General features: G+C 46.6%; 1 pseudogene; it reads left to right on the top strand.

The window, feature by feature from the left end:
• Positions 1 to 2263, top strand: part of LOC107123512 — a 2691-nt pseudogene extending 428 nt beyond the window's left edge.
• Positions 2264 to 7380: the final 5117 nt, after the last annotated feature.

Genomic DNA, 7380 nt, shown 5'->3' with positions numbered 1-7380 from the left:
AGAAGATTCTGCTGTACTTAGCCATAGGATTGCCAGCAGCCTTCTAGATTATGCTACTGATTATTTGAATAATTGCTTTGAGGCAGCTTCAAAATCTGATTTGTGGAATTCCGCACTGAAATGTGCCTCATCCCAAAATATGGTGGAGTTGCAGGCAATTTATAGAGATGCTTCACCCCTCAGGTGCTTGGCCTTCCACAGGAGGACCTCCAAGCCCCCTTTCAGTGCTTCATGCAGCCGCGGTCTCCCATGATGCCTAGTTCTATGCAATCACCATATCCATTCACACCACCCCGCAAGACACGGTGCATGCTTTGCCTTAACTGGACATCAACCTATGCTTCACCCTTTAGTCCCTGGTTTCCAAACACCAGTTACCCAACATGGCCTCTGAGTCTCTATTTTGATCCTCTGCTCTTCAGCTTGTCAGCTAGCAGCCAACAGAAGTTTAGCTTGCCTAATGCCATGACACAGCGGGGCAGCCCCGTAGCCAAGACATTCACCGGGAGGGTTTTTTTAAATTTTTTGGGGGGGCTATAGTCTTTGGAGAGGGAGGAAGAGAGCTGAAGAGGAGGCTTGACTTAAGTTGCTCAAGCTTTCCTCTGCCCTCCCATCTTTGCCAGTCAGCAAGACAGGCCATCGGCTCTCTGACAGCCTCAAAGAGCTGACGGCCCAACTCGCTGGCTGGCTCAGATGCAGTGAAGCGCCTGGGTGGGCCATTCTCTAACAGCCCACCCAGGCACCTCACTACAGCTGCGTCAGCCAGTGAGCCTCGGAGAGCTGACTCTCTGAGGCTCTCAGAGAGCCAAAGAGAGTTGGCTCTCTGAGGCTTCTTGGCTGGCACAGATGCAGCGAGGTGTCTGGGTGGGTCATTAGAGAATGGCCTGCCTAGGCACCTCACTGTGTCTGCGCCAGTCAGTGAGTTGGGCTGTCACACCGTCTTAGGGGCTGAGCCTCCCCTGCGATTAGGGCAGAGCCCCACCACAGATAAATCTTTCCTGCTCTCCCTGTCTTTGCCTTAACTGGACATCAACCTATGCTTCACCCTTTACACCCTGGTTTCTAAACACCAGTAACCCAACTTGGCCTCTGAGTCTCTCTTTTGATCCTCTGCTCTTCAGCTTGTCAGCTAGCAGCCAACAGAAGTTTAGCTTGCCCAATGCCATGACACAGGGGGAGCAGGAAAGATTTAGCTGTGGTGGGGCTCTGCCCTAATCGCAGGGGAGGCTCAGCCCCTAAGACCCCATTGCAGGCTACAGCCCTGCAGTTGCACCCCCTGCGTCCGCAGATCCTGACTCAAAGGCAACGACAAAGGGGAGAGCGGAGAATCCCCCCTATGGAACCTCAGCCTCCAGAGATGGATCCTTATGGGGCACTCCTGACTTCATTGGAAAAGGACTGGGTAATAAAAGTGCAGATGATGCAGCTGCAAAGTGAAAACCTCCAAAGAGATGACTACTGCTTTCAGGAATATTATTGCAAGCTGGAGCAGAGACCGGCACAGAAGGGAGTCAGGACTCCTGGGCAGGTGCAAGCATGAAGTTCCCAATCTAGTCACACTCTATATCCAGAAAGTGGAGATGTATGAATCATTGGTGTGGATCCTGGGCTCCTTGGGCCACATGGCTGTGTCCACATGCTATAGCCCTTGCAGGGCTATCGATGCTGTACATCACATCCCACTGGAGCAGGCTGTCGGGAATCAGTGAGTGTAAATGCTGTATCAGATTTAGAAGATGTACCTTCAACGGTTGGATATTGAGGACATACAGCAGAAATTGGTCCTGGCCCCAGAGGAACAACATTCTCACTTCTGTGGCTCATGAGGTGGAGCACATCTACCAAACTCTGAGAATTGAAGACTGCAACAACAAAGAGGAAAGATGAGTTCCTACAAATCCTGCTGGTGGGAAAAGGGAAGAGGCTGGTGGCCTGTGTATTGCCACACTCATCCCCAGAACAGGCCAAGCAGTCCAAAGCACCTGCCTTTCCTCACAAAGAAGGACCTACTGGATGAGACCCTGCCCATTCTTTACAGTCCCTTTGAAGAGGTCATGGAACAACTGACCTTCAATGAGATGGTCAACAGTTTTCAGGAGCTGCACAGGCTGCAGCTAGATTCTGTGAAGCAGTCACTCGCTATGATATTTGAGAACAAGTCTGCTGTCTTTCTCTCCTGTACTTGCGGCTGAGACACGGAAAGAGGGGTCTTTCCTCCAGCATGCCCTTGGAACCCCTCATTGGAAACTTCCCTCTTTCCTAACTTTCTTTGACTGACTTTAGTTGTTCTTTTCAGTGACATATGTTTATCCATTTAAAACATTTCTATGCCACATTTCCACCCAACTTTTTTCAGTGAAGTGTATCCATGACGACCGGCCAGACCTAGCACAGCCTCTGAAGATGACGAGAATGGCCAGGTACATTTATATGGGAACAGGTGGTCCCTAAGATATGCTCATCCAAAGTCATATAGGGCTTGAAAGGCTTTAATAGGGTTTTAATGTGGCTTATCTACAGTAAGGAAAGTGGACTGAGGGTTCATGACAGAGGCATAATAAAAATGGAAGAGATATGCAAGCTCACTTTAAGGGAAAAGGAATTACCATTTCAGTTTGTCCTCTCCCCACTTATGATGACTTTTTAAAATCATTTCTTCATTTTAGACAGGCAACTCCCTCCCTCACGGGAAGAACCTGATTCATTCAGACTGCTCCCTGTTAATTTCTGCAGGCCTTTTTAGTATTTGTTTTCTGTTCTCTCCTTTTATCCCTGCAGTTTCCTATTTCCTTCATATACAACTGTTTCAGTGATTTCAGTGGATTTAGAAGGGTGCAACTCTGTTTAGGATTGCACATTAAACTTGGTACATCAACCAAGAAGTATGGAATGACTTGCAGCAAATCTCATTGTGGATGAGAAACCCACAGAGTTTCATAGCTCTCATTTACTACCAGGGCCCAAACCTGTTTTGTACATTTCACTGATATATGCAATTGTTTCCCCTGGGAAAAAGAAGTAACAAGGAAAACAAGCCTGTGTTAAGGGACATTTTAGCGAACAAAGCTGTGATTTCCTTCCGTCTCCGCACATCCACAGGGAAGAGCAATTTTGCGGAAATGTAGCGATGGCGGGATAATGGATTTCTGTGACAGAATGACGAGTGAAAAGAAAGAAGTAATTACTATTAATGCACTTCAATTATGGCTCGACTTTCTTTCATTCTGCTTTTTTAAAAAAAGCTATATGTTCACAGTTAAATTTCTATTTAAAACAAAACAGTTGCCACACAACCACGGCTAAAAACAGAAATCCCTCCCAGCTACTGGCAAATTAGCAGTAATGTCCTTATTATACAAAGAGTGGGATGATTGGTTTCTTCCAGGCAAAGAAGTGCTTGTTTCTTTCAAGGAAGTGCTTGTTTGTTTCAAGCAGGACTCCTTCCTCCCTGAAAATTCACAGCTGAACTTTGCTTCCAGCTAAGCATGATAATACTTTCTTCTGGTTCCTATTTAACTTTCAAAGCCCTCACAGGATTTCTGTCATGGATCAGTGGCACCTTCCAGCAGGGAGTGAGGTCAACGGACAGCCTTGGTACACAGGAAGACATGTCCTATTAGAAAAGGGAAATGTTTTCAAATCCTTCAGATCTCGAGCAACTAAAAATAAACTAATGAGCCTTAAATTAACTCCTTTTCTTCATCATGACATTTTTTAAGTTGAGAGAAAAGTATTTATTACCTGGGAAGGACACAAGGGAAATGAAGCTCATGCATTGTGTTCAAATGGCTGGACTTCCGTGTGAGCTAATGTGCTGTGTTGTATGTGAGCTGCGGTAATCGTTTCTTAAGCATGATAGCATTGCACTGTGTGAAATGTTTTATGGTGGGCATCCGAGTTACTGGAGTCACCTTCTCCAGATTCTACCGGTTCCCTTTCGACCGCCTCTCCTGAACAGCTGCAGAATAGAGTTGATACTAAAGCCCATCTCAGAGAGCCCTGACAGAGTCAAGACAAATTTGCTTGCACGAATGTAAGCCCTCAAGGTGCGACATTTATTTTATCGACTGCATTCCTATCTTAACTTTTTCCATCATGGAATTCACAGCAGCTTACAAAGAACTCCCAGGAATGCTCACCAGCAGGCACTGAGATTACATCTACTTGCTTAGCATCAGACCCAATGTGTCCTCCAACCATACAGTAGGGGACAGGGGTGGGAATGGCAGTGGTATACATAGTCTAGCGCACCCCAAATTCTGCATGAATCTGCCTTGTTCTGCTGTTTGCCTTTATTTCTACTTTGGTCCCTGCCACACGGCAGGAAAAACACCAGCCAAAGTGCGGCTAATTACAGCCGCACCAAAATAGAGACGCCGCGGCGCCATTGCTCCCCAGCACGATCAGATGCCGGGGAGGAAGACGGTCGGGAGGGGGAGGCTGCTGATCTGTGCATGTCTGAGCATGTGCAGTTCAGCCAGGAGCCGGGGATGCGCTGGCGAAAGGACGCGCCGGCAATCCCACGGCCAGCCTTGATGCGGCCGTCCCAGAAGAACCACCTCAGTAGGTGGTTCATTTTTGCTCCGTGTTTTGGGTGGAAGGGCCGGATCGGGGACGGGTGGGCAACGCTTCCCAGATGTTGCGGTGGGATCGCGCCCGTTTGCTCCGCCTCCGATCCGTCCCTCTCCCGGCCCAAAACCTCTCGTATGACCGGGGCCTTTCCTTTTCATATTCATTTTCTTTCACTTCTTTGGCCTACTGCATCTTTTGCCATTTGCTTAATGAAACTGCAGGTTGTAAATGTGGTAATATATGAGCTGCTGAATAACTAAGCATGCCCTTTTATAGGCATCAGAGTCCGATAGCTTGTTACAACATAAGCCCAAACTCCGAGTATACATACAAGGACACCGTTATGAACCTACAAAACTGCTTACACTGAATCAGGTCCATCCGTTCAGCATTGTCTGCTCTGACTCACAGTGCACACCGGAGCCCAAGACAGAGGAAGGAGATACCAGGTCATCATACAGTGTACTGAGACTGCCCATAGACCTCATTTGCTGCTGGAATATGCCACTGATCCATGACATCTATCATAAATAGAAATCCAATTCCCTGGCTATTTATTTACATTAGCTCTATGTGCCTTTCCAAAGAATGGCCCTGAGTGGTGTTTAAAGTAGAACGTTACACTCTAAAACCATAGCAATAAAATAAAAAAAAATTAACAAGAACCAGGAAAGGTAAAACTCTAAACACAATAGACACAAACTAAAAATTTATTTAGAAATTTCTACCTCAACATTCCAACAGTTCCGGGCAATTTACTAAAACACCACCAAAATGAGCGTTGACCCACAGCCAATCCAAAATGCCAACCTGATAACCCAAAGAGAAGAAAATAAAAATATAGAATCAGCCTGCAAACAGAAACAAAAATATCACCACAAGGAATCAACATCAACCAGAATTCTTTCATATGATATAATGCTGATTTGCAGGAATTCTTAAATTCTGAGAGAGATGAAACCTTCCTCACCCTCTCTGGAAGTCCATTCCACAATGTGAGGCTGATAATGGAAGAAGGCTGTTAGAAGGAATTTGGCAATGTGAGGGCACTGTGAAGAAAAAATGCTGGGTTCCCTCACCTGGAGCTCCCAGGCAAGCCTGATCTCATCAGATCTCAAAAGCTAAGCAGGGTCAACTCTGGCAAGTACTTGGATGGGAACCTCCTTGAAATACCAGAGGCAGGAGCAGGGGCAGGCTTTATTCAGCCACCTCTCTGAATATTCTCCAGGCTCCCAGTGGGGGTCAGCCACCAGAGGTCGCTATGACTTCCAGGTGCACTCACATGCACATATAAAAATACAAAAACATACTGAGAGAGAGAGAATGAGAGAGAGAGAATGAGAGAGAGAGACAGGAAGAGAGAGAGAGAGAGAGAGAGAGAGAGAGAATGCTGGGTTGACCAGAGCAGGTGCACAAGCAGAGAAAAAAACCCTTAACTAATAAACAAGCTTGGTGGGCTTATCTCGTGCAACTGTTCCATGAAAAATTATCCACTCCACATCCTAGTGGACATTACTTCCAAAAAGGAAGCATGGAGTTGGGCCTCCTCAGTTTATCTAAGAAGACAGAAAGACTTATTTGGGAGAAAGTATAACCTCCACTAATATGTATTCATAAAATATGGCTGTTAGCCTAATGTCTGTACTCTTTAAGAATTGGTAGAAATGCAATGATTTTATCACAGAGTTTCCAGCAATTCCTGGCTACCAATGTTCCCTCTAAGCTGTGGAGTCTTGTGAGCAAAAATTCTATTTTGTGAGCTTCTGGCATTAAAGTTGTGAGCGAGAGTTTGCTCTGGAGCCATCCTTCCTGAGCTAAGACAAAAATGTGTGAGCTTAGTTCACACTAACTCAGCTTAGAGGGAACACTGGAGAGGACTTCTGGGTTTTCCCTGGAAGTGATGTTATGACATCTCAGTTCCCTCCTACCATTCCCCCTAGCAACCTTAGAATGTACCCACACTACAATCTCAACAAAATTAAACTTTGAAACCCACCTTTTAGTTCACTCTAATTTGTATCAAGGTGTACAGAGCTTACAAAATATCCCAAGAGCACTCTGTCAGGTGCCTCAAAAGCTTCCCCATTTTCTCCTCAGGAGAAGGACTCTCTGGAGCACCAGCAGCTCTATTCTACTTCCATCTTGATTTCTTAAAGGTCAAGACACGTAGCTGGTTGCTGGTGTATGAGTCACAAAAGCACTCCTCAAAATGCACAAGGCTGAAGACTCATTTCTCTAGACATATCTCCTTATAATAATTGTGTTTTGGGATGGCTTCTGTCCTATGGGGTGGCAAGATTCCATGCACTCCCTCAGCCATTGGCCTGTCAGCTGCCAGTCAAGACTACTGGTGTGCCTTTGGCTGGGTGGGGGGGGGAGAGGAACAATTCTCTGTTGGTGTCCACATGGCGCCCACAGCCTTTGGCTCCGTGATGTGTCCCTCACAAGCTGTCCCTATCCACTGGCTGCATTGCCTGAGTCCCGCCTCCAATATGCGGCCCCACTGGCCTTTGCCTCTAACATTCTAAGCAGTTTGCTGTTGCTGTGGGAGTCACTGAATGTGTCCTGAGGTGAAATAAATACCTCAATCTCCCCATGGAGCCTGGATATCTCCTAGAAATCACCACGTTCCCCAGCCACAGCAAATCATTTCCCCTACAGAAAATTTCCCAGCTATTTCAACTGATCTCCAGATGAACAAGATCAGTTCCCCTGGAGACAATGGCTGCTTTGGGCAGTGGACTCTATGGCATCATACCCTGCTGAAGTCCCTCCACACCCCAAATCCGGCCCTCCCCAGGCTCTACC

The sequence above is a fragment of the Gekko japonicus genome, unplaced genomic scaffold (assembly GCF_001447785.1).
Source record: "Gekko japonicus isolate JY-2015 unplaced genomic scaffold, Gekko_japonicus_V1.1 scaffold4459, whole genome shotgun sequence".
Classification (NCBI taxonomy): Eukaryota; Metazoa; Chordata; class Lepidosauria; order Squamata; family Gekkonidae; genus Gekko; species Gekko japonicus.
The sequence above is the reverse complement of the archived record's forward strand: the minus strand, read 5'-3'. Positions and strand labels throughout refer to the sequence as shown.